Source organism: Mytilus galloprovincialis, chromosome 1 (assembly GCF_965363235.1).
Source record: "Mytilus galloprovincialis chromosome 1, xbMytGall1.hap1.1, whole genome shotgun sequence".
In the NCBI taxonomy this organism is placed as follows: Eukaryota; Metazoa; Mollusca; class Bivalvia; order Mytilida; family Mytilidae; genus Mytilus; species Mytilus galloprovincialis.
This window is the reverse complement of record NC_134838.1, coordinates 53,878,701-53,906,229: the sequence shown is the minus strand read 5'-3', so window position 1 is coordinate 53,906,229 and position 27,529 is coordinate 53,878,701. Positions and strand designations below refer to the sequence as shown.

At 33.7% G+C, this 27,529-nt stretch overlaps 1 long non-coding RNA gene across 1 annotated transcript; it reads left to right on the top strand.

Moving 5' to 3' along the window:
* Positions 1–4,438: 4,438 nt before the first annotated feature.
* LOC143078776 (uncharacterized) lies at positions 4,439–8,128 on the top strand. The gene is made up of 3 exons (XR_012979266.1): positions 4,439–4,892; positions 6,051–6,209; positions 7,729–8,128. It is a non-coding gene; the product is annotated as an uncharacterized LOC143078776 (long non-coding RNA).
* The last annotated feature ends 19,401 nt before the right edge of the window (positions 8,129–27,529 follow it).

The window sequence follows — 27,529 nt, the reverse complement described above, 5'->3', positions numbered from 1 at the left end:
TAGAGATTATATTCATAAAGGGGGAGTAACCCCTGATAAAAACAGATAAAGTGTCGCCCGTTTTATTCAAAATATTTAAAATCTTAACACAACTGAACACGATCTTACTGCAACTAAACTAGTTGTTCACCTTTGGTCTTATTTGATCTGAACGTGATCTAATCAAGTCTTATTTGAATGCTAGACGAATCTGTCTTGTTTATCTTGACACGACTGATCTGACTGAACACAATATATCTTAACAGAGTCTGAGTGTCTAAACAGGTCTTAACGTTTTTCTCTAGCGGTAAATTAAGTCGATTAAGACTTGATCAGACCAAAATGACCGTTTCAGACTTAAATCTTGATACTAGTGGTAGGTAATAATGTAAAAATTTACCTAGAAAGTAGAACTTCATTATTTGTATGTAACTTGCAATACATTTTTAATTATAAATGCTCGCTTTAACTTTTCGCAGTGTCTGACACATATGCAACCACTGAAATTTGAGACGCGACATTCTTCGGTTGCATGTACATCCTATTATTTTCACCGAAATAAATAAATTGCATAATTTCTTATTTTTTTCAACACAAGTACAGCTATACTAGTTTTCTTGAGGTTTAATTTGTAGTTCTGATGTAACATGACACCAGTAGGAGCTTTTGGGGAACCAGTAAGTGGTTAAGGGGTCCTTACTTATTCATTTAGCTCTCATATTGGTCTGAAATAGAGATAGAAATAGGGGTTTCTATACATTGACTAGACATTATTTTTGACAAAGAATGTATTTATGATGTTATATCAGCAAGATTAAATGGTTTATTCATTTTCCATGCAAATACCATTAGTTTTTAAGATTTTCTGACAGTGAAAAGCACAATAAAGGCAAATTGATTATGTAAGGGGACATAATTTAACTTAATGCATACATGAGAAATAGACAAACAGTCAACTTAGAGATGTATTCTAGTACATGTATTGTCAAACAGATTTTGGAATAATAGTTAACTGCAATCTAAAGACTCTTGTTGTATTGCCCTCATAATCTGGAAATGTTTAAAGTAATAAAAGGCATGCTGTAAAATGTGGAATGGACTTTAATATCAGTTTTCATGATTTGGTGCTTAAACTGTTTATTTCAGTCAGATTAACCATAAATAGAGTTGGCAATCCAATAATTCCTCCTGAATCACCATGTTTGACCTCTGTGTTGATTTGAAACATCATATATTTGGGTTTTGTACACTCCTTAAGAAAAAATGGTAAGATGAAAAAAAGTGAAAATCTGCCAGATGGGGTAGGGATGTAATGTTTCTTTTTTTTTGGGGGGGGGGGGGGTAAGAAATGAGTGCAGACTAGTATTATTTATTGTAATATGTTCCAAAGTAAGAAGTCTATGCATAATAGTTGTCATGACTGGTTTCAAGTTTGTTATGTCTTGGTTAAGGTGGCGCGGTAGTATCTGCATTCCAGAATTTAGGTTGCTATGTTGTGTACCCTACTTAGATAAATGAATGTAAACAGTGTGATTGGAAAAAAATACAGTATCAACTGAACATACTTTCCCAAACTGAGGGATGAATCAGGTGTAGAAAAATATGAAATAATTTTACATACAGATGAAAATGAATTTTTGAGAATTTCTTTAAATTTTGTATTCACTGCACCATAAAAGACCTAAAAGTACTAGTGGCCTTAGGTTAATAAAAATAGCAAAAAAAGTAAACGGTCATGATACATATTCAAATTCATTTCTGAATAGTAAAATGAAAATACTTCAGTTAACTGTGAATGTAGAATTTTTTGCAGTGTTACAAAGTGGTGAAAATTCTAAAAAGGCTATCATTATCCCTTATGGGCCAGGAAATACTACCGTGCCACCTGATAGTTGATGATAGTACATAACATATATAAAGTTTGAGGGTGAACACGGATGGGGCCAATTTCATTTTTGACAAACACTATCTGAAAAATGACATATTTGATCGATTTTTCATATTTAAGCTGCAATAAGAGCGTCTGAAATGATTAAATCAGTTCAAATCTTTCACACAAACTAATTGAACCGACTGTATTAGACACTTTAAAAGTGTTTAAAAAGTGTTCAAAATCTTTCATCAGATGAACCTGAAATTTGAGGCCAAAAGGTGCCCTTACCGGACCTACTCCTTTTGATTTGATTTATTAAAAGATTTTTCTCAGTTCTACTTGTGACTTTTAAGATGAGTGTACTTCAAACTAAGGATTTCCGATTGTCAACCTATTTGCAAAGTGCTTGTAAGTAACATAACCTATAATGGGAGTTCTAATAATAAAACATTGTAATTAAATTAAGTGCAAATCCACCTTTTTTATGAAATATTTATAAAATTCATGGAAATAACAGTTGCACATTATTATGCATGCTATGTCTTAAATATACACTGACTGCATACTCAATACTTATGATTGAAGCCAGACAACAATATGGCCGTTTGAAAAGTTAGCAGAGGGAAATAACACGCTCTCTGTGTGTTATAGCATCCATGAAAAAAATGTTTTGAGTGTGTGTGTGTGTGTCTGTTGGACGTTGAAAGGAAAAAAAGATATAAGATCTAGTATAAAAGCCCCTTTCCAATCGGCAACCGATCTGGCCACATTGCAGAATCTATATGTTTTGTGTTGATTTGTTATCAACTTAATATGACATTGTATGGAATCCTGTGACTATACGTTAATAAAACACGAATCAATCAATGTCTAAGAAAAACAAGGCGAATAATATGATAATTATAGTTTGATACTAATCTACACAAAAAAAAACAACACGTGAAGCCTTTACACAACACTCTAAATTTACATATCTAATGATAGTTTTTCAGTCTCATTAACTTTAGATTAATAGACGCTTTAAATTTTTCTCATATCAGGCTAAACGCAAAATAATTTGAAAAAATCGTCATAAAAGGGCAATAACTTTATCTAGGAGTGGTCGGAATATTTTGTCTATATTTGTCCTAATTGTTGATTTAACTTGGCAGTTGCTGACCATATTTACTAATTTCAGACTTACTCGTAAAACTTGTCTTGCTGATATTTTTTGGAAATTTTAAGTTTCTCTCTATCTATTACAGTTTTCAAAATAATAGTTAAAAATGAAGAAGAAACAATAATAGGACACGAATGCCACAATCACACTACCATTTTCTATGTTCAGTGGACCGTGAAGTTGGGGTCAAAACTCTTATTTGAAATTAAAATTAGAAAGATCATATCGTAGGGAACATGTGTACTAGGTTTCAAGTTGATTGAACTTCAACTTCATCAAAAACTACCTTGACAAAAATCTTTAACCTGAAGTGGGACAGACGGACGAACGGACTAATGGACGAACGGTACGACAGAAACACAGACCAGAAACTATAATGCCCATAAATGGGTCATAAAAATGTGGTAAAATTGTCAGTTAAGTGCAATAATTCCTAGTTTTAACGTCATTTAACAATTGGTAGAGGTCAACATTCTGAACATTTTTGTTGCTGTAAGATTTCATTCAAAGTGGTTTTCTAAATAATCGACCAAACTTGCATGTTACACCTTTGTTCTATTTTTAGCCATGTCGGCCATCGCGGTGGGCAAGTTGGTCATATAGACACAAGTGTGAGACTAGATACCCCAATGATGAGTTTAGCAATGTTTGGTCAAATTTTGTCAAGGTAGAAGATTTTTTAAAACAAGTAATATTTCTGTAGGGAGTACAATTAACGCACGCAAGAAAAACCTTTGCTCTTGCCAAATATTTTACATAAAACAAAGATTAATACTGCACATGTTTTTGAAAAATGCAAATTTAACAAAGACAACTGCTTTAAATCATTATATTTATATAACCCTCGGCCTACCAACATATAATATAATACTTTGTGCAATGATATAATAGTATTACGATCCTGAAAGGTTACCATTTTTAGGGTTTTATTTTTTTTTTTGTACTTCTATGTTTACAAAGTTGACAATTAATTTGAAGTGACCATAAAAGGTGAAGTTTATATGCTCTCGTTCAATCAGTGTACAAAATAAGAATGAAAAAAATATCTGAAAGAAAAACATAAGGCATGTTTAATTAGGACAGGCAAGTTCTTAATCACCCATTACAGTTTGTGGCAATCTTTATTAATTGCAGTAACACAATTGATGAACTGTAGCACAATCAACACGCATCATCGCCTTGTATGTATATAATGAAATGGCTATCTGGTAGAAAATTATTTCTGCGACTTGCATAATACTTGTTGGAACTAACATTAAAATTCCGAACTGTAGCATTATTTGTATAATGTATTTCCCAAAAGTTATAAGAAGGTTCAATAAGCAAAACCAGCATGTTGGAAAATAAAAATAAAAAGATGTCTCTTCATCAATTAAATCTAGAATTTGAAAGTAAGTATAACGTAATATCATTTCTCCACTTATGACACTTACAATACAGTTTTGTGTTTCTTTAGTCGTATCCGGATATCCAGCAATTATAACTTAAATTTTGATACCGTCATTGACAACATTAATAATTCTTTTCACTAAATATCTCGTTCACATCATATTTCTCAGGTATCTCTAAAGATGAGGAACCCCATTATTGTGATTATCGTGATGAATTTAGTGAGAGAATTTACAGCAATACCCTTAAATAGCAGCTGTCAAGAGAAGAGTTGCACAAATCCTGTTTTAATGCCACTGACTGACAATGTTAATGCACCACTGGTTGCTAAGTTGGATATGTCAGAAATCAATCGTCAGTTAAAAACATTCATAGAAAGTGCTATAGAAATTCGAATGGAAGAACGCCGGGAAAGGATTAGGGACGAACTTTCTAACAACACCACAGAGCTGTTGCAATTACTTGTGGAAGAAAAAGCGGCTCGATTAAATGGTTAGTTATTTATTTGCACTTATTTTTTGAGAACATATTAACTTTTATTAGAGCCAGAGGGGTGATCATGTTGAAATTGAAATTACAAGACAATAGATTATGAAACCTCGAACTCGTTCATCATATTCGCACATAATTCTAGGAAAGAATAGAAGAAAAAGTATTCTAGTTTTACTTATTCTGAATTACTGAAATTTTACAGGCTAGTAGAGAATGTATTATGCCTGGTTACAACAGTGTTTTTATTGTATATGCAAAAGTTTTCTGTTACATTTTGTGCTATTTCCTTTTACAATTTTCGTACTATTTGTTTTTAAGTAAAAGTTTATCGAAAAATAGTGCTTTTGTTCTAACTTTCAAACCATCTTATATTTAGTATATTAGGACTAAATGATCAGCAATACAAAATCAACAAAACAGATTTTTTTTTTCGTGAATTCGTTTCTCTTCTAAAATGTTGGAGAATGGCCGTTGTTGAATATGCATGCACATACATGTACACCAAGTTGAGCGACACAGCATCTTAAGAGTCTGTTGTTTGATTTTTTTAAATCAATCTTACAAAGGTTTCTAAGACAATTCTGAGAAAATGACAATTTCAGTCGTCGGTTTAGCCTTCATAGCAGATATTGACACACAGTGACACACAATCATTTCTATTTTCTTTTCCAATGAATGATATAAAGGTTTAGGGTTCTATTACAAGGTCTACGTAAGGACATTGTTGCCCCTATTTTTTCTATTTTGGAGCTTGCATCTTTTTTCCCTAACATATTATTACTAACTACCGTTGATATAGACCTTTACGATAAGCTTGAAATAGACAAACCGGTATTGGTTTTTTTTTCTAGACAAACATAGAAATATTGAACGTTTTGCTACGCTCAACACCGTAAATAAATTCATCGTCACTGTTCAGAGGCAATATATATGAATTGAAAACAAAAAATAAACAAACGTAAGAAGAGCTACGTTTAAGTAATGTTTTGAGGATTCACTTCAAGTGTATAGCACGTGATACTAGTACTAGTATATAAAAAAACATTCTTGTATCAAGTTTTCAATTATTCATATAAAAATTATATGCTACTTATACTTTAATTTAATTAGTGTTTGAAATACATGTTTGATAGTTACTTTTCTATGATCTTCTTTCAGAGAGCAGATCACTTTCAGAACTTAAAAGTGAACTTCAGTCACTGAGGATGCAACAAACAAATGTAGTGTCTAGTTTGGAACAACGTAACAGGGATCAATTACTTTTATCTTCCCGAGTCAACACTGTTTTTGACCGCACTGCTACAAATGAATCGAAAGGTACCTGTTACATAAGAATTTAAAAACATACTTATATTAAATAGATAACTAGAAAAAAAAAGAAAAAAAAAAAGACGCGCGATCGCTGCTTTAAGACTTCTTGAAATGTTTATGGTGATATACACAGCTTGGGTTCGTGTTTTTTAAACTGTGTGTATGCATTGATGCATTATAAATATAAGAAAGACGATGTGGTATGATTGCAAATGAGACAACTCTCCACAAGAGATTGTTTGTCATTTCTTCTTCCATAGGAGTTTTAATGTCCAATTAGTATCGTCTATCTTAGAGTTACACAGGTGCTCCTAGAACAGAGGAAATAACTCAGAGAAGAAGAAGACAACCTAGCACACTAATGATTAACACATTTCTCAGGGGTGCTTGTTTGTAGCATATCTTTTTTTCGAAAGGTGCGAGTCAAGTTCTGTGTATACAGGTGATCCAAGAACAGAGGAGTTTAAAATAAGAGAAGACAATCTAAAACTATCTGGTTATTCAAAGCATTTCCTTGGTAGTGCGAGTTTGTAGTATTATCTCTCGAGGGGTACGAATTCTCTCTCTGTGTGACACAGATAGTATCATACTACGAGAAGGAGGAACTAAGCGAAGAGGAAAACAATTTAATGAGTAAACCTGTTTCTTCGATTTTTTTTTATATTTTTTTATTTTTTTAGTGGTGCGATTTTGATAAAGTGATGCGAGTTGTAAACATTGGTGAATGTTTATATGGGGCCAGTTTTCTTTGGTCCGTGTTGTCATAAATTAAAAACAAATTACTTACAAAACCATTTCCGCCTGCTTAAAAAACGAAGGCGATAAGGTGCCAGCTACGAAACTTTTTTTAGGTTTTATTGATCAAGCTACGCTAATTAAAGCAATTACTATATTGATATAAAGAACTTTTCATAGACTAACTGTTTATTATTTATTAATACTTCAAACTATCGTCGGCTTGGAGACAAACCGCCTAAAATAATGTTAGTCTCCAAATTTACTAGTATATATATATCATAAACTTATCATAAACTTATTATATATTTCTTTTTATGTTCCCCGAAGTAACTGCGGAATCCTATGATAAATGCGCAGTACATCTGTTTTTCCGTCCTTCGATCTGTGTGCCATCCAGACAGTAACTTGAGTTGCCTTTGTCTGATCATAATGCCACTTTTGCAAATAGAAGAACGTCGAAGGTGTGTATCGATTTGAGAGTCAATAGGTCAAATATTTCTGAATTTGTATACTCTATGGAGCACATTTTCCTTCATCTTCGGTAGCCAAGGGTAACTATCCACTCCCCTCCTCTCCAGTGAGTGGATCGTAACCCTTGGCTAGCGAAGATGATTTTCCTTGTTTAGCCAATACTAGTTTGTTGAACAATTTAAGTACAAACAGACCATATTGCATTTATTTTAATCTTCTCTCAATACGTTTGCTGTTCCGTAAGCATCTATTGAGTGCCCTTAAGGTTATTACCAGATGTTTTATTGTTGTTCTTTTTTTTTCTTTTGTTTTATAGTTGGTTTTACTGTATGTGTACATGCTAACGCAGCTAAAATAGACGGAGGAAGCCAAATATTGTTCGACTCCGTGAGAAGCAACTATGGAGTTGATGTTTCAAGTCTGAATACATCAGGAAATTTTACCTGCACAAAGGCTGGTCTCTACCTTACATCAGCTACTATAAGGAGCAAAACAAACAGCGCTTACTTTGCCATTTACCAAAATGATTATGCAATAGTGTATGGATATACAGCTGAACATGACAAAACTGACACGTTTCAACACAGTGGTACTATTCAGTGTGTCATATCGTTAAGTCAAGGTGATGTTATTTCCGTAAAACCGTGGAAGACAATTGAAGTGAACGCATGGTCTTGCTTAACTGTAGTTATGGTGAAATAAACACCAAAACTTGTTCTCATTCCGTTACATTGCCAGCTAACATCTAATTTTATTTTACTACATAAACAAAAACCTTGCAACTTTCTTGGAAACATTTTCATTAAGGGCATACGATACAGTTACAGGGGAGGTAATGACGTTGCTAACGTAACATGTTATTTTAGCGACGTCAAACTACGACTTATCGGGAAAACATTCAGTTTTTTGACTGATTTTTATCATTCAAACTTATTTAACTTGAAAACGAGTTCATGGACCCCTCTTTTTTAAAATTCCATTTGGTTTGATTACGTAAGACGATAATGTGTGCCAATTTTCATGAAAACGTAAATAGTGCAATTTTTAAAAATTAGATAAATATACAGCAAAAAATTATGTTTTTTACTACATTTGTGACCATTTGATAAGTATGAGGTATTTTAAAAAAGCAAATTTCACAAATTTAACTACATTGATATTAAACAGAACTTACGAATAATTTAACAAAAAACAGCTTGTGTTTATCCTTTAAAAGGAAAAATTATGTGTTTTTGTAGAAAGGAAAAATATGTCCACAAATCCGAATTTTGAGCAAGTATACATATAAAATTTCGACCTCATTTTACTAAAAAAAAGTAGCACATGCAGGTATATGTTTTATTACATATTTGATTTAATCAGGCAAAAAATAGCCTATGTGCAAATTGTCAGCAAACTGTTAAAAGGAATCAAAACTGTATCGTATGCCTTTAATAATTGATTTCCCAATGACTCATAAATTACCTTTTCAGGGGAACCATTGGCTTCTCTAATTGTTGCAAAAACGCCTTATGCTTTATAACAGTGTAGACGATTCTCAACAGCCCAAAACCACCAATAGTTCCACAAACCAACATATCGAGAAAAATCCTGCACGCGGAGGCTGACCTGAGCAGGCCCTCAGAAAAAATGGATATAAGTTCACCGAAATAGATAGCTAAACTCCAAAACATACAAATGAACCAAAATTTAAGAACAACGACACAAAAGACTAACAAAGGCTAGATGATCCTGACTTGGGACAGTCGCAAAAATGCGGTGGGTTAAACATGTTTTCTGAGATCTCAACCCTTAATGGAAAAAATAAACACACAGTTTAAACAATCCGAGTCCTGTGTTAGTAGGTAACAGATGAAACTAAGCAAATTGACAATGATACATAATTTAGCAAAGGGCTAGTAACAGTAACTGACAAGCCAGTCCCACACTTCAATTTAACTGATTGCAAGATTATGTCTACGTCAATTTAGAATCAACCCGTCAGAGGTTTAGTATCATAGGGATTTCATGCCATCATAATAGCATAATCCGTATCATGCCAACAACTGTTTTTTAGGATAAATGTGTCTATTTCAGATGCAAAGGCGCAATAAATAAATAAATATTACTTCCAAAACATCATATACTCGACAACAGTATTGAAACTTTCCTTATGAATGAGTCCATTTACAGGATATGTTTTTTTTTTATATGAATAACGACATTTTTGTGCGATGTATAGAGTGTTACCATTACAGATGAAATTTGAAACGTATTTAAAAGATGTCAACACGTTAATTTATATATATTAATGATGATGAAATTGGGTAAATATTCTGACAAGTTTGCGATATTGAAGACCCTGGTGTATTAATTTTTCAGTAAGAATTTTATTTCATTGAATCAAATACGTTGTTGGATGGGAGGTCTGCATACATAAGCGAATCCAAGTTGAAATGTATAAATACAAAAAATATACGGTGGTGTCAAGGGAAAGACACCAGTGTAAAACTGAAGTCGTCATTATTGAGAGTCAAGATATTATCCAGATATCTATAATGCTCCTGCCTTCGGACAGGTGCAAACTTTCGACTGGGTTAAACATGTTTTGTGAGATCTCAACCCTCCCCTATACCTCTGGCCAATGTAGAATAACAACCACAGTGTAATTACGCACAGTAAAATTCCGACAAGTTTGTGATATCGAAAACCCTGCTGTTATTTTTTTTCAGTAAGATATTTCTTTCGTTAAACTCAAATACGTTGTTACATGTGGGTCTAACACACATACATACAATCATACGGTGGTGTCAAGGGAACATTCAAAAGTAGTCCGAGTCCGATGTAAGAATAGGTACTGGTAACAAAAGAAACTAAGCAAAACAATGGTGCATACATTATTTTTCACACAAAAAACCTGATCAACCTCATTGTGTATGTATACATTGTACAACAATGCCGTGTCTCTGGTCATATTTACCAAAAACTTGTGTTATTTGTGTGTAGGGTAATTATATACCACCCCGTGGTAACATTACTCAAACGTTAGTACAATGTTGCTATATTTTATTTTATTATCTACCTATTTTTGTGGTTTTTTTCGAAAATATGCAAATCTGTACACGACCTGATTGAAGATTTAATTTATATCTTTTGGCAACAATCCGCTGTCAATTGACACGGATCAAACGGGATAGGTAAGTAAAGGCGAGAGGGTATGTTAAAACAAATGGAACTATTTCGCTTCGCCTCTTCTGTTTGTTTTGTAATATGTCTTTGCGGCTGTTATTGTAAGCTAGTGCAAACCTCCTATCTATGTACTGTGTAACCTATGTAATCCGACACACTGGGGGACCAGAACAAATGTTGGATTAAGTAGGGTGACGGAATAGTCAGGTTTTTTCTGCAAGGATAGGCATCTTTTGGGACCCAGAAAATGTGTCAGTTGGATCAATACTCGCAATTGTTTCTCCATAGGCGGTAATATTGACGTTTTCCATATCGTTAACTTGGATATGTGTGATTGTTCATTTCTAAGCGGAGACATTTTCACATATCTGGTTAAATTTTCGGGGTACGAAGTGAGAGTACTTCTTCCGTAAATTAGCATACCCTGAAAATTCTTTCATTCTGCAGCTCCTCATGGTAAAAATATCCCTTTTTTAACATCATTATTATTTTAAAATTTAATACTTTGAACACATCTAATAGCTCCATAGTTTTAACACATTTATTCTATGTTCCTCTACTTTCCAAATCAACACAAATGGTTAAGCTCAGTCACTTGTTAAAAACAGAAACATGTCCAATATCTCTACACATAGATTTTTTGTTTACACACAACTTTTGAGTTCCTCATTTTGAGGCGCATTAAGGATATTGACTCAGTATAGCAGGATGTTGGAATACTCAGGTGTCGGATTAGGCAGGTTATACTGTATGTCCCATTCCTTATAAACTTTGTTTTATAAAAAAAAAGCCACCTGAGAGGAGCAAATTTGCTTACAGCTCAGAACTTGACTGTACGGGATTTTATGTATTATATACATATACATAATAATTTTTACGTCATTAAAACTGAGAGATTACGCAAATTATTCACTGTGCAATATCGCTGATACATTGTTATACTACACAGCGGAATCCTTATTTTTGTTTCAATAAAGACTTTGATTTCGTCAACTTAATTGGATTTATATAGTATGTTTATCTATTGTCATAAAAAAAATCTTATAAAATTAGTAGATTTAACTAACAAAGTCCTTATCTTTGAATAAATGACATTTATTTTTGGTGGAAAATTGTTTCAACGTTAATTAGGCTTAAATTCAAAATTGTTTGCTATCCCCTCTCTGTGATTGAAGTGAGATAACTCTGGTCAATTTTACGAACAGGGAGATGCTATATATTTCTGTATTCATTTATAGTCCTCTTCAGAAAAGTTAAACATGTTTTGTGTAGGTTCCAATTATATTTTTTTACTATAGCATTCGGCGTGAGTAAGAAGTCTCTGAAATAAAGTGGTGACTATGGTGTTATGTGTTTATGTTTTTGTGGTTTTGTGTATGTGTGTTTGTGTTACACTGTCTTCTTTCATGTATTTGTCTAGGGATCGAGTAAAGCAGATAAATTAAGACAGCGTGTCTGTTTCATTTCAGTTCTGACATAATTGTATACTCCATATCATAGAAATAAATGCCTTTACGAGTAGAAGGACAAATGCTGTTGGATATTATATAATGCATAAGTATCCACAACTTGATTACAGTGTATTCTTGACAGCAGAATTAAACATATTTTATTCTGCGGCATATTGTATCTCAAATAAAAAGTAGAAAGAATACTGCTTTAAAAGAACGCAAGTTGATTAATACTTGGAAGAAGATGCTTTATCTGTGACACATCATTTGTCTCAGAATTTATTTCCCTATAAACCTTGATGCTTTATTAAGGTATATAGGAAACTTTTACTCTGAGACTGTGATTTCAGAGTAATTCGTCTCATCGCACTAATAAACCTAGTGATGATGAGGGTAGATTCGAGCTTGCACATTTATGACTTTCTTGCACGGTTGGACTATTGAAATGTAACAAAAATTAACTTATTAGATAATAAAATAATTGGTATATATAAATTTTAAACATTTCAAAACAATAAAAGAAATTAAATATAAATAAATGCCTTTAATGAACCAATGAAAAATACTAATATCTAGTGCATTTACAGATTTTGAAACGATTTTAAATTCAATAAAAAAAACTATATGTAAAAGATGAAATTATAACCCTGTTCAAGGTAGAAAATCAACACATTGACTATATGAAATTGAACATAGTTCAAAGGGATATAGCTCTTGCATACAAATGACACATCAATCGAATTAATGAACTTCGCATTCGTGATCCTCCTTCAAGGAAGATTCTAAATTATCAATATAACCACAAGATGTTAATCTACAGGATAGTGACGACTTATGAATGCTAACCCACGGTAAAGCCTCGGTCACACCTTACCGGATAGCACGAACGGACGCCTAACGGATGAAATAAAAGTTGTCCGTTGACAAAATTGTTAACCGTTGGGAGTCCGTTGATGTACTGACCGAATAGAACGGACGTATAACGGATGCATAACGGACACACACCGGATATGCAACGTACGAGAAACGGAAACGTACCGGACAGAACGGATGTCGAACGTACATCCAACGGACGAGTACCGCATATAACGGACACCTAACGGAAGCGTACCGGATAAAACGGATGAACAAGATATACGGAAAAATCAAAGGCGACAATAATAATACACGTAAATCGCATAAATATTCAAAATGTGTCTGTGTAACTAGTTTTTGTTTGTTCTTTAAAATTTCGCCAAAGGGCAGTGTCTGGCCTGAATTAGAACTGCTTGATTGTGAAGACGTGCCTATACTCTAAGATCGATTATGAATAATAAGAAATCATGAACCTTAAGAAATCTGACATACCAATAATTGGCATTTCCGACGCAAAATTTTCAATTGGCATTTATCCGTTTCAGATCTGTTCATTATCCGTTTAATCCGTTATACGTCCGGTAGAAGTCCGTTTCTCATCCGTTCAACATCCGTTTTATCCGTTAAACGTCTGGTAGAAGTCCGTTGGTGAATTTATCTTCCAGACCTCCAACGGATGTACAACGCACACATAACGGATACAAAACGGAAACGAAACGGACGAGTACCGTACAAAACGGACGCCTAACGGACGTTCAACGGACATTTTATCAAAGTTTTGAACATGCTCAAAATTTTCCACCGGACAGAACGGACGTCGACGGATAAAACGTACGCTTAACGGACATGCAACGGATATGGACGGACGTCTAACGGATAAGAACGGACGTCTAACGGACATGAACGGATTGAAAAAAAGTTATCCGTTAGGCGTCCGTTCGAGCTATCCGGTAAGGTGTGACCGAGGCTTAAAGAATATTTGTTTGAAATTTTTTAAATCTTACTAAGAAAAATGCTCGAACTACTTGACTTTCATAGCTCATAATTAACGTGTTTACCCACTGATATATTATGGTTGTTAAACATTATAAACCTGAAACTGTATAATACACTATACACCTCGTGAGTTGGCATTAACTTTCACAAAAAGATATTTATGTAAATCCTAAACATTTCGACATATTGTTTACATTTTATAATTTTTTTGAATTCTAACTTTATCACAAACTCCGGTTAAGATTTGACTTAATACCGATATCCTGATATTGTAAGGTAAATATGCTAAAATTTTATATGACAAGTACTGAATAGAAATCATGATTTCTTCAATCTTTTATTTACCATATACACATTTTAAAGTCGAATGCATTTTCGTTTCTTCTGTTTTCAAGTGTAAATTATCTTTTTTTTTACTCTATTCAATATACAACATTTGAGAAAGTATGCGACTTTGCTGGTGTTGCGCTGACGTCTTCACCTTTATAATCTAAACAGTAAAAATTATCGGCATTAACATTCAATTTGGTATTTATCTTTGACCTGTCAGGTTTTTTACTACTGGCCCATAGTTTTGCTGACTTGCAACAACATAAACAACGCGCAATGACAACAGCCGTAACTCCAAATAGCGGTAATCCACCGACTGTAAGGCCTGTTATTAACCATTTGCTTACTTCACTATTGGGTATTTTAGTTGTCAATGGGTCAATTGGTTTAGGTTGATATGACGTGCTGGTTATTGTTGTTGATGGTAATGTTGCACCTGCTATATAAAAAAAAAGAAATTCTAAATTGTTTTTGTTTAATTTTTTTTGGCTTGCTGAATATTCGGGTTGAAGTGTATGACAAAACTTTGGCTATGTAAACAAATCGTTTTGGTAAACAAATTGACACCTTCTTCCGTTTTAAAATGTGTTGAGGTGAAAATTTTTTTTTTTTAAATCGTTTTCGTTGTGCATTCGTCTACGCAGCAATTCAACAAAAACTGGTAGCAATTTAAAATGCGATATTTTATTTTGTCAAAAAACAATACTTAGTATATGATTGAAAAAAAATCTTTCTCATGATGAAAGCATCATATATATATTAAGTAGGAATTTATCAAATATTATTATTTGTGAAATTTAAAACATTTTTTCTTACCATGAACTACAAGTGTCCCGCATACTTGGTCAGATAATTGGCTGAAAGACAAGGGGACAATAACTAATGATTATTAGTATGATAAACATAAACTTAACAAATTATAATATATATATATAATAACATCTTCATGCCTTATATATCATGTACTGTAGTACGCCGCTAGATTAAAACTGACGTGGAAAGGTAACACATGGCCAGCGAAAGCTCTTTTTATGAGAGCCCAGGTGGTCGTGTGGTCTAGCGGGACGGCTGCAGTGCAGGCGATTTGGTGTCACGATATCACAGTAGCATGGGTTCGAATCCCGGCGAGGGAAGAACCAAAAAATTTGCGAAAGCAAATTTACAGATCTAACATTGTTGGGTTGATGTTTAGACGAGTTGTATATATATATATATATATATGTCGTGTACATCTTATTATTTTGTACAGGTTATTACCTGTACAAAAACTTTGTAAAGAGTAATTACTCGTATGATGCCATCATACAAGTTATTACTTGTACAAATATAATTGTACGAGTAATTACCTGTACAGTTTTTGTTGAGAAAAAGATAATAACTTAAACAACTCGCTATCCTTTAGTTTTATTTGTTTCTTCCTTCCATCTGCTTTTTAAGTAATGACTTCAGCAAACATGACAATTTGAGCATATTGGGCCAAATAACTAGGTGCCACTAAAATACGGACTACTAGTGCCAAGTGACGAGTCATTGAAATGAATAAATTAAATAAAAATCTTCTTCCAATTATTTTTATTTTTTATTTTTTCAATGGATGGAAACAATTATTCAATTGTTCTCTTACAGTTGGGTTTTAAATATAATTATTTATTTACTTGTTTTTTTATATAGAATTGCACAATTCTTAATCATTCAGACCATTGTCAGTTGTTCTCGTGTGATCATGAAATCATCATACTCTTTGTGTCAGCGTTCTATATTCTTATGGACACATGACTTTGAGGGTGAAGTTGTCTATCATGCATAAATTAAAGCTCTGACCTAAAAAGAAATTCCCATTAATTATCACTATGCAGGATATCTGGAGCTTCAAAAAGTAAAAACAATGTCAGTGAGTTGGTAAGCCACTTCAGCTGCTCTCTTTGCCTTTTACGAGCGCAATCCACTGAATTTGGTACAGTGATCATGATAGTAAATGATTGATAATCAACATGGTCTACCATGCAGAGAGTAAAATCATTGACTTTGACTCAACTACTAGGATTAAAGACTGTAGTAAGGATAGGAGGAGCGACCTTTTTCAAAATATTCGCACATCTCAGTGAGAATCTAGATAATGTATCTGCTTATATTGGCCAATTGTGGTGTTTTAATAACTTCTTATAATGATGGTTTGTATGCCCCCATGACCAATGTTAACACCAGAGTGTGCTGTTCTAATCAGAGGGTAAAGTTGATCAACTATACAATAATAAATAACTTCTGCTACATTCAAAACATCATTCCATCTTAAGAATTTTTTTTGAAGTGCTGTCTTTTTGGAACTTAACTTGGCTTCCTTTAATTACTTAAAGTATCTCTTTATCTTTCACATGTGAATACTGAATTATTAGAAGACTTTATTGTCATCTCACTATTTATTTATTTCATCATGAACTTTCTTTTATTTGATGTTTTCAATTTTTATCCTTTAATACCCCACTAAACTGTACAAATTGGCTACCATATTTATCGAATAAAAATTACTAACATGTTACAAGTTTATACTATTGCGCTTATTATAAATTATTTGTTTAAAGGAAAAGTTTTTTGTATACAAAAAATAGGATAAGGTGGAATAATGATTAGTACAAGTTATTATCTTTTTCTAAATAAAAATTGGACAAGTAATTACTTGTACAATTGTATTTGTACAAGTAATAACCTGTATGATGGCATCATACAAGTAATTACTTGAACAAAATGTTTGTAAAGTAATAACGTGTACAAAATAATAACATGTACACGACATATTAAAGAACATCAGTTGTTCGACCTAGTAGTTTTCAATTTAGACTCGTTTATATTTTTTCGTTTGGGCTTGTATCATATTTTCCCTCCGGTTTATATAATCCGTTCATCCTATATTGACTCTTAAAATTCAAGAGTCTATCTAAAAATGAGGGTACTTTTTTTTCTAAAAATGAGAGTACTTTTTATATGGCCTTCCAAATACCGTTTCGATCCCTAACATCACTGAAGAGACATTTATTGTCGAAATCCGGATCTGGTGTACTAAAAAAATATTGACACCGTATGTTTGTGGCATGACATCGTTGCCACAAGTTAATTTTTTTTTCTGTTTTGTATTAAATTTATATCAAGATCCATTGTGTTACATCTTGTGATCAATTTTATTTGGCAATCGCCAATGGCAGTCAGCAGGGTTAAAGAACACCAGTTGTTCGACCTGTTAGTCAAATGCGTTTTGTTTAAATATACTTTTTCACTTTTTTGGTCTTTTGGAAAATGTTGTTTGTGCTGTTTTTAGACCCTTCTACAAAGAATTTTGTTTTACATGCACATGTATAAAAATTGCGATTTTTATCCAACGCAATCATAGGTTTGAACGTAGTTTTCAATTTAGACTCGTTTATATTTTTTCGTTTGGGCTTGTATCATATTTTCCCTCCAGTTTATATGATCTGTTCATCCTATATTGACTCTTAAAATTCAAGAGTCTATCTAAAAATAAGGGTACTTTTTATATGGCCTTCCAAATACCGTTTCGATCCCTAACATCACTGAAGAGACATTTATTGTCGAAATCCGGATCTGGTGTACTAAAAAAATATTGACACCGTATGTCTGTGGCATGACATCGTGGCCACAAGTTAAATGTTTTTTTCTGTTTAGTATTAAATTTATATTAAGATCCATTGTGTTACATCTTGTGATCAATTTTATTTGGCAATCGCCAATGGCAGTCAGCAGGGTTAAAGAACATCAGTTGTTCGACCTGTTAGTCAAATGCGTTTTGTTTAAATATACTTTTTCACTCTTTTGGTCTTTTGGAAAATGTTGTTTGTGCTGTTTTTAGACCCTTCTACAACGAAATTTGTTTTACATGCACACGTATAAAATTTGCGGTTTTTATCCAACACAATCATAGGTTTGAACGTAGTTTTCAATTTAGACTCGTGTGTATATATTTATAATTTTCCGCGTTTCGCAGTATAGAGGAAAATTATTGTACTAACGTTCCGTCTGATTAATCATGTGATTATCACATGTTTACATGTACATGTAATAAATGAGCGGGAAATAATCCCGTGGAGTAATCACTCTCTACCCAACACTGATACAGTCAAGATGGACACCGATATGTTGAGCAGCCCTTTAAGAAATGCCATTTCGAGAGAAGTTTCCAATGCCATATCAACATCTTAACAGGATTTATTGAACAGTATAAACGGTATAATGGACAGTAAACTGACAAATTTGCAGACCACCTTACAAGAAAGTCAACAAGAAATTTCGCAGACTCAAATGGCCAAGATGGAGGAAACTCTGACAGATAACTATACTTTTCAGAGGAAGGGCAACGAAAACCAATTCAAGTATGGTGTGAAGGTTCTAACAAAGCTGAAAGAGGCGAAGTCAAGCTTAGAAGTTCATGATTTGACCAGAGCGACCGTACAGAACGCTAAATCCAGGATTTCAGAAGGTATTGACATTGTGCAAGAGAGACAAAAGTTAATTAAACTTGCAGATTCTTCTCAACTCGGTTGGAAAGTGGTAAATGAGTATGTTGCAAAAGAAAAAACCAAGAAAAGCATCAAACCCAGACAAGTTCCTTATGCCAGGAATGCAGATAAAGATGATTCCTTCAAGCCTGGAAAGTGTTTCAATTGTGGAAAAAGGGGGCACTGGGCAGATAATTGTCCTGATAGAAAACAAAAGATAAGTAATTCTTTATATTTATCAAACTTAGATAGTTCAAGCTTATTTTGTAGCTCAGACGATAATTTTTATTGCAATAATTCCAAAATAAGAAACGCCAATGAGACGGTTTCAGTAACAATTGATTGTTTACAAACTGTTGATCTTGTTACTAATGTGGAAAAACCGGTTAGTCCAGTAGGTAGATTGAAAAATGCTATCGATGAATGGAGATTAATCACAGGTAATACACATATAATTGATGTTATACAAAACGGGTATAAGATACCTTTCAAAACAGAACCAGATCATAAAATTATTAGAAATAACAGATCATCTCTTGATAACACAAGTTTTGTTAAGTCAGAAATTGAAACTTTGCTGTCAAAAGGTTGAATATCAGAAGTAAATGAGATACCTTGTGTAGTTAATCCTTTGACCGTTGCTTTTAATAAATCGAGCAAACCCAGGTTGGTATTGGATTGTAGACACATCAATCCTCATTTATTTAAATTTAGATTTAAATATGAAGACACAAAGTTAGCAAGGGAAATTTTTCACCAACATGATTTTCTATATGGCTATGATTTAAAAAGTGCTTATCACCATATTGAGATTGTTGAATTGCACAGAGAATATTTAGGTTTTGCATGGGAGATAGATGGTGCAAACAGATATTTCGTTTTTAATGTCTTGCCATTCGGATTGGCTACTGCTGGTTACATATTTACCAAAGTTCGCAGAAAAGTTGTAAAGTATTTCAGATCTAAAGGCACACAAATTATTATGTTTTTAGATGATGGTTTGGGAGGTGGTAAAGATTTTGAATCTTGTCAAAAAAGTAGTCAGTTTGTAAAATTTCAACTTCAAAAGCTAGGTTTTCTAATTGCACATGAAAAATGTGTTTGGGATCCATGCCAAAAATTGAAATGGTTAGGTTTCATTTGGAATACTGAAACTGGTAGAATATTCGTCAGTCCTGAGAGAATGGATAAAGCAGAGCAAACTGTAAACTATATACTTTCCGAGATTGGGAGAGGTAAAGTTTTGTTAAAGGTTCGAATTTTAGCGGGCATAGTTGGTCAACTCATATCAATGCAAATAGTATTTGGTGATCTCGTGAGATTGAGATCAAGATTTTAATATGCTTGTGTTAACGGTAGAGCAAGCTGGGAGGCATCTGTAAAAATTACATCAGAAGCTATTGATGAGTTAGAATTTTGGAGAGTTTCTTGCAGAGCAAGGAATAGTAAAGGTGTGAATATAAGCACAGTTAATTTTCACGACAATTTTGATGTCGATTTGTTTTGTGATGCCTCAGATGTAGGCTTTGGTGGTTTTTGTTCCACTTATGATCGTACCGAAGTATTCGGTAACTGGGTAGGTAATGAACCTTTTGAGAGTTCAACTTGGCGTGAACTTGAATGCGTCAAGAGAGTTTTGTATACTCAAGATTCGTTGTTGGAGAACAAATTAGTTCGAGTCAACAGTGACAATCAAAATGTCGCACGTATTTTGACGGTGGGGAGCAGAAATTTGTCACTACAAAAAACTGCGATTAATATTTTAGAATCTTGTGAACAGAAAAACATCAATATTCAGACTCGCTGGGTCCCTCGGGCTCAGAATGTGTATGCAGATCAACTTAGTCGTTATACAGATCACGATGACTGGTCTTTAAACGATGAAACATTCAGTTTCTTAAACAATATTTGGGGTCCGTGTAGCATAGACCGATTTGCCACTCATTACAATACACATTGTTCGCGTTTCAATTCAGTTATATGGTGCCCAGGAACTGAAGCAGTTGACAGTTTTAGTCAATATTGGGGAAATGACAACAATTGGTTGGTACCCCCACCTTCTTTGATTGCAAAAACAGTAAACAAAATGTGCAATGAGCGTGCTAATGGTATTTTGGTTATACCAGAATGGAAATCGGCGGCATTTTGGCCTTTACTTTGTGCACAAGAAATTTTTAAGAGTTTTGTTTCAGACGCTATTTATCTTACAAATGACAAAGTTATAGTGAAGGGTGCCGGTAAAAACGGCATTTTCGGGAAATGGCCACTTAAATTTAGGTTGATAGCTTTAAATATTATGTTCTAATGATCCATATTTGCGATTTTCAGGCTTAGGACTGAGGCAACATGTTGTGGAGATTGTAGAGAAGAGTACTGTAGGATGTTCGGGTGAACTTGGAAAATTAGCAGAAAAGATGTCGGTTTATCTTATCCAGTTTAAAAGTGACAATACTACAAAAAAGTACTTTGCTAGTTATAATCGTTGGAGATCTTTTGCTCAAGGACATGGTTTTAACGAATTACCAGCAGATCCGATTCATGTTTCATTGTTTTTAACTTTATTGATTGACAAGAAGACATCACCTTGTACTTTAGATTCGATAATTTATGCTTTAAAGTGGGTACATGAGCTTTATGGTTACGTTGATCCTACAAATAACGCTTACATTCATTCGTTAGCTCAATCATGTAAAAGATTAAATGGAAAACCAGTCGTAAAGAAGGACCCTGTTACCTCGGATATAATACTTGAACTTTGTAAAATTAATGAATTTGAATATGACTTGCTTATTGTTAGAGATTTGACTATGATTTTGATAGGCTATGCTGGATTTTTGCGCTATGACGAATTAAGTTCTCTTACATGTAGGGATGTTAAGATTTTTGATGATCATATTTCTATTTTTTTGCCCCGGTCCAAGACCAATCAATACAGACAAGGTAACGAGATACTTATTTCTAGTGGTAACACTTTGGCATGTCCAGTTGTTATGTATAAGCGATACATTTCACTTGCTAGTTTGGATGTTAATTCGAATTATTTTATATTTAGACCGATTTTTAGGTCTAAGGGGTTAGCTAAGTTGATATATAAGAATAAGAAGTTAAGCTATACAGCCATAAAAGAGAATATTGTACGTAGATTAAAGACTGTAGCTCCTGACTTGAACCTAGGTTTGCATTCTTTACGTTCTGGTGGTGCTTCTGCAGCAGCCAGGTCAGAAGTAAATGAGAGATGTATTAAACGTCATGGAAGATGGAAATCAGATATTAGCAAAGATGGTTACATTGCTGATTCCTTAGATATGAGATTATCAGTATCTAGAAAACTTGGTTTATAATTTGGGCTCTTTTCATCTCTTTCTTTGTGATCTCTAGATTACGTTGGGCAGTCGGCAAATATATATTTGGTTATTGTATTAATATTATGTATTATAGTGAGATTTATGGTATAAATTGCAATGAGATTACATCAGTTAAGTGTGTACTTATAATTTTCCGCGTTTCGCAGTATAGAGGAAAATTATTGTACTAACGTTCCGTTTGATTAATCATGTGATTATCACATGTTTACATGTACATGTAATAAATGAGCGGGAAATAATCCCGTGGAGTAATCACTCTCTACCCAACACTGATACAGTCAAGTTTCTTAACGATATTTGTATATATCGTTTCTCATTAATATTTCATATCTAGATCTTAATTGGGTTTGTTTTTATAATGTTTGTGCAATGTATTAGCTCATTTATGAGCTTTACGTTTTTTTGCTGAATGTACTGATGCACGTAGGGTTATTTTAAAGTTTCAGGTTCCACTTTATATCATTTTTTTGTTTTTGTTATATGTCATATCTTTAAGTATACTGTCCAAGTATGACTCCGGAAACGGTCTTTCGAGCGAATTAGCTTTCGACTAATTTAGGGTTTGGACACAGGTTTCCAACGCCGTCTATCGACATAGTTGGTTTTTCCTGGCCGGCGGGATCGTTAAGGATGGAGAAATTTTGATGATTTATAATTATTAATTACAACTTAGTATGTTATGCTGTATGGTTATATCACACATGCTGTTATATTTCACATGTCATGTTTATTTATTTGTAATAAATTCGGTGTCCTCTAGATTACGTTGGGCAGTCGGCAAATATATATTTGGTTATTGTATTAATATTATGTATTATAGTGAGATGTATGGTATAAATTGCAATGAGATTACATCAGTTAAGTGTGTACATATATATATAACTCGGAGTTGCGTTGGGAGGCTATAGTGCAATGGTAACGCTGAAGTGCGACCATCTACGCCAAAATGAGATGATCCCGACGCTGATGTGTTATAAAGTCAACAGAAGTCAAATTATAATTAAAACTAGATTTAATAATTGTTAGTACGTGATATATATAAGTTTACCTCCATTATTCATGGTCTATGGCTGTCCTTACAATTGCATACTAAATGAGAGATCGTCCTCCTTGATTTTCTTCATGTGGGAATAATTCTGCATTAGCATTTTATCTGTAATACGTTGTTCCATTCATAAACTACTCGTTCACCGCAAATATACAATGAAGAGATGTCTGTAATGATGTAATTGAAAAATGTCACGCCCAATCGTTCATAAAACAGATCCTTTTGTATATTTAAAAACAAACTTTGCTGCAGAAGATTATCTCCCCTATCAACAAATCCGTATCGTTCTCCGTAACTTAAAACGTTTATAAGCCTCTTGTCAACTGGGATACGGTTTTTAACATACAAATTTACATCTACATCGATATGAAAACATTGCAAACTGTAGTTTGTGAAGACCATAGCACATCAGCGTTACCACCATCGCAATTCGGCATAGCTATCATCAAAATGGCGTCACCATGACACCATCTCACTTCAGCGAGATCAGAAACGCACTTCAGTGTAAAATCATCATACCTCAGCGTGACCATAGCGGTTCGGAGTACCAACGCGGTTCGGAATACTATCGCTGTTCACAGTCCTATATATGATATATCATCCTCTATCATATTCCATATAAATGCAGGTGACCAAAACTATCAATATAGGTGCAATTTGGGTACCCTTACATTAAAATCTATATACAAAACATTTGAACCATACGAATTTTTTCTCTCTCTTGTATTACATTAATGGTAATTGTACATGTTTTGGGCATATCCGTGGTTTTTGGTAAGGGTTTACATATTTTATTTTTACAAATAACTGACAACAGTTTGTGACTACTGTTATGATATTGTAATTTTTGTATTTATTTATATTGGCCTGATTTGTGTTGGGTGGCATGATAGGTGTTGGGTGGCATGATAGGTGTTGGGTGGTCTGATAGTTGTTTACAGAATAATCTTAGAACTGTGCAGTTTAGAAATCACTGGAACAATCACAGAATGATTGGAACTTTCCATTTAATCTGATAATAAAGATCCTCAATTTAGGGTTCTTTATAACCATTTTAATCAACCGGACCATGATCCTTCTTTATCTATGAAAGTACGCATCACTGAGAAAATTTATCACCACACAAGTAGCCCTGTACTAAGTACTCCTTTCCGCAAAGATAGAGAAAATTTCTGGATACGGGAGTTAGGGACTGCAATGCCATATGGTTGCAATGACAATATTAAAGGAGTAGGAAATTTGTCAAGTCCTGCCTGCAGTGATGTTAATGTAATGAGTTTATTTAATACTACCTTACGACAACAACGTAGTCATTGGCAAAAACATTACCATCGGCCTAATGTAAAAAAGTCTTCCAAATCTAGATCACCCTCTGGGAGCTTTGATGACCTTCTTTCACATCTTCATCATCCACTAGGGTTACGTTACATAAGAACTATTCTCTTTTCACTGCAAGTTAATTTTCTAAAACGTTTGAGAGATTATGCACTTGACAAAGGAGGCACCAATACATTTTCTGCAATATACAGACTAGTCAGTATTATTTGTGATGTAGCTCTTTTCCATCTTTTCAAACCAGTAAGATCGGAATCATTACATGAGGAAAAGAGAAAATTCCTTCCTGTTGATTTTGCCAATAGAGGAATTGATGCAATCAATATCGGCAACGTTCTACATCACAAGGAAGTAACATCTAAAATTCCTATTTATTTTCAAAATCAATCTGTTCCTATTGTATCCTACAGTTACACCAAAACCATTGCACCTAAAATATTTAACTACAAACAAGCATTGCAGTACCTTGACTTAGAACAATACTTAAAAAACCCTCCGACATGTGAATGTTCCCACTCGCCTTATAATTACAGCCCCTCTTGTCATGTTATAACTGGAGATCTAACCATAATTCAACATGAAAATCTCCGAAAGGTGATTTCTCATGGTCCTAAGTTTAGAGAACCCCAACACATCAATTGGAACCATAACTTCAAAATAATTATGGATTCCATTGAGGACTACGCCAGAGCATGGGCTAAGCGAGAAGATGTTGAACTGGACACTTTGTCAGAATGGGTTAAAACTATCAGGTCTTTGATAAAACGTCGCATTCACAAGTTGAAAAACTGTGTGAACGATCGACCAAAGTCCGTTTTCAGAGACAAAGAGGCCATGAAATGTCTATCATCTCTTCATGATAAATATGTTGTTGTTCCTGCGGAAAAAGCTTCAAATAATATTGTCTTTGTATGTAAATCGTATTACTACGAATGTCTTGTAAAAGAATTGGGTATAAAGGAGCACTCAGGTAATCCCACATACAAAGACATATCATTTGACAAGGATGAGATTTGAGAAAATCATAAGTCCTTCGTGGCTTCAATAAGCATTACATTGAACACCAAATCGGAGGACTTACCTTGTTTGTATTGGATACCAAAACTTCATAAAATTCCGTACAAACAACGGTATATTGCTGGCTCATCTTCATGTTCCACTAAAGAATTGTCCATTAGATTGACTAAAATTCTATCCGCAGTGAAAGAGGGTCTTCAGAAATACTGTGAAACTGTTTACTCGCTTAGTGGTATTAACCATTTGTGGATTTTTAAAAATTCTAAAGAACTTCTAGACAATTTTAAATCTCGGTCTTTTTCTGAAGTTAGTTCTATCAAAACTTTAGATTTTTCAACCCTGTATACCACCATTCCCCATGTGAAATTGAAAAATCGCCTAAAATAAATAATCCACAATGCCTTTCAACATAAAAATGGTAGCATACGCTATAAATTTATTACTTTGGGATTTCATAAGGCATATTTCGTTAATAATGATAAACAAAAAGGTAAAACATGCTACACAAAAGAACAAGTGGTCAGTATGCTGGATTTTCTTATCGACAACATATTTGTTGAGTTTGGAGGTAGACTTTTTCAACAATTGTCGGCATTCCTATGGAACGAACTGCGCGCCTTTCTTGCTGACCTCTTCTTATTTTCATATGAATCGGAGTTCCTTCAGACACTTGTCAAAAACAAGAAGATCAAAGAAGCCAGGTTATTTAATTTCACTTTCAGATATATTGATGATGTTCTTTCCATTAACAATCCGAACTTTTCTGATTGGGTTCCATTAATATATCCACCAGAACTAGAAATTAAAGAGACAACAGACACGGCTTCCTCCGCCTCATTTTTAGACTTATACCTCGAATTTGACATACACAGTCATCTTAGTATCGGAATCTATGACAAACGAGACGATTTTGATTTTGAAATTATCAATTTCCCCCACCTTAGTAGCAATATACCAACTTCACCTGCATATGGAATATACATTTCCCAACTTATTCGGTATTCAAGAGCTTGCAGCTCCTACTCAGACTTTGTAAAACGTCACCAATGTCTGAGCAGAAAGTTGATGAACCAGGGCTATGTCAAAGAACGTCTCGTCCTTTTCTAAAAAAGTTCATCGGAAGGTACCCAGAACTTGTTGATAAATATTCCGTATCAACTTCACAAATAATACACGATGGTCTTGAAGTATAGATTTTGCGTACTGACGTTGTTTATCATCTTAATAACGTGTTATATTATTCTTTTATTTGTCTTTATTAATATTACTTTTACTGTTAAGTCTGTTTTTTTAGATATCCTGTTTGACTTAACTCTGTGCTTATGTATCCCATCATACTTTGAACGACAAAATTATTTTATGATGTGACTCTGTACCTATGTATCTTGTCATACTTTGAATGACAAAATTATTTTATTTATTAATAGTACTTTTACTGTTGACCCACGTTTTTGTGATATACATTTGACGTGACTCTGTACTCATGTATCCCGTCATACTTTGAACCACACTATTATTTTATTTATTATTACTTTATACTGTTTAGTCAGTTTTTGTAATATCTATTTTGCGTGACTGTATTTATGCATCCCGTCATACTTAGAACGACAAAATTATTTCATGTCTACCTGTGCGAATTTCAAACGCGCAATTTTACACTAGTACTCAAAACCCTCCTTCCTTGATGGGTGCATTTTACATAGACAAATAAAATCGTATAATATAATCAAAATGAGGATGTTAATTTGATGTGTGCTTCTTCGTTACATTTGTTGTTTTTATAGTGATTACTATGATAACACAATGTTGACTGCTGTACCCCTATTTTTTGACATTTTTTACTATTGTGTCTGTTTGGTTTGTTCAAGAATCGTTGACAATATAATGGAATGTGATACGACTGTCATACAAGTGAGGGGTTTAGCTAGCTATAAAACCAGGTTCAATCCACCATTTTCTACATTTGAAAATGCCTGTACCAAGTCAGGAATATGACAGTTCTTGTCCATTCGTTTTTGATGCGTTTTGTTATTTGATTTTGCCATGT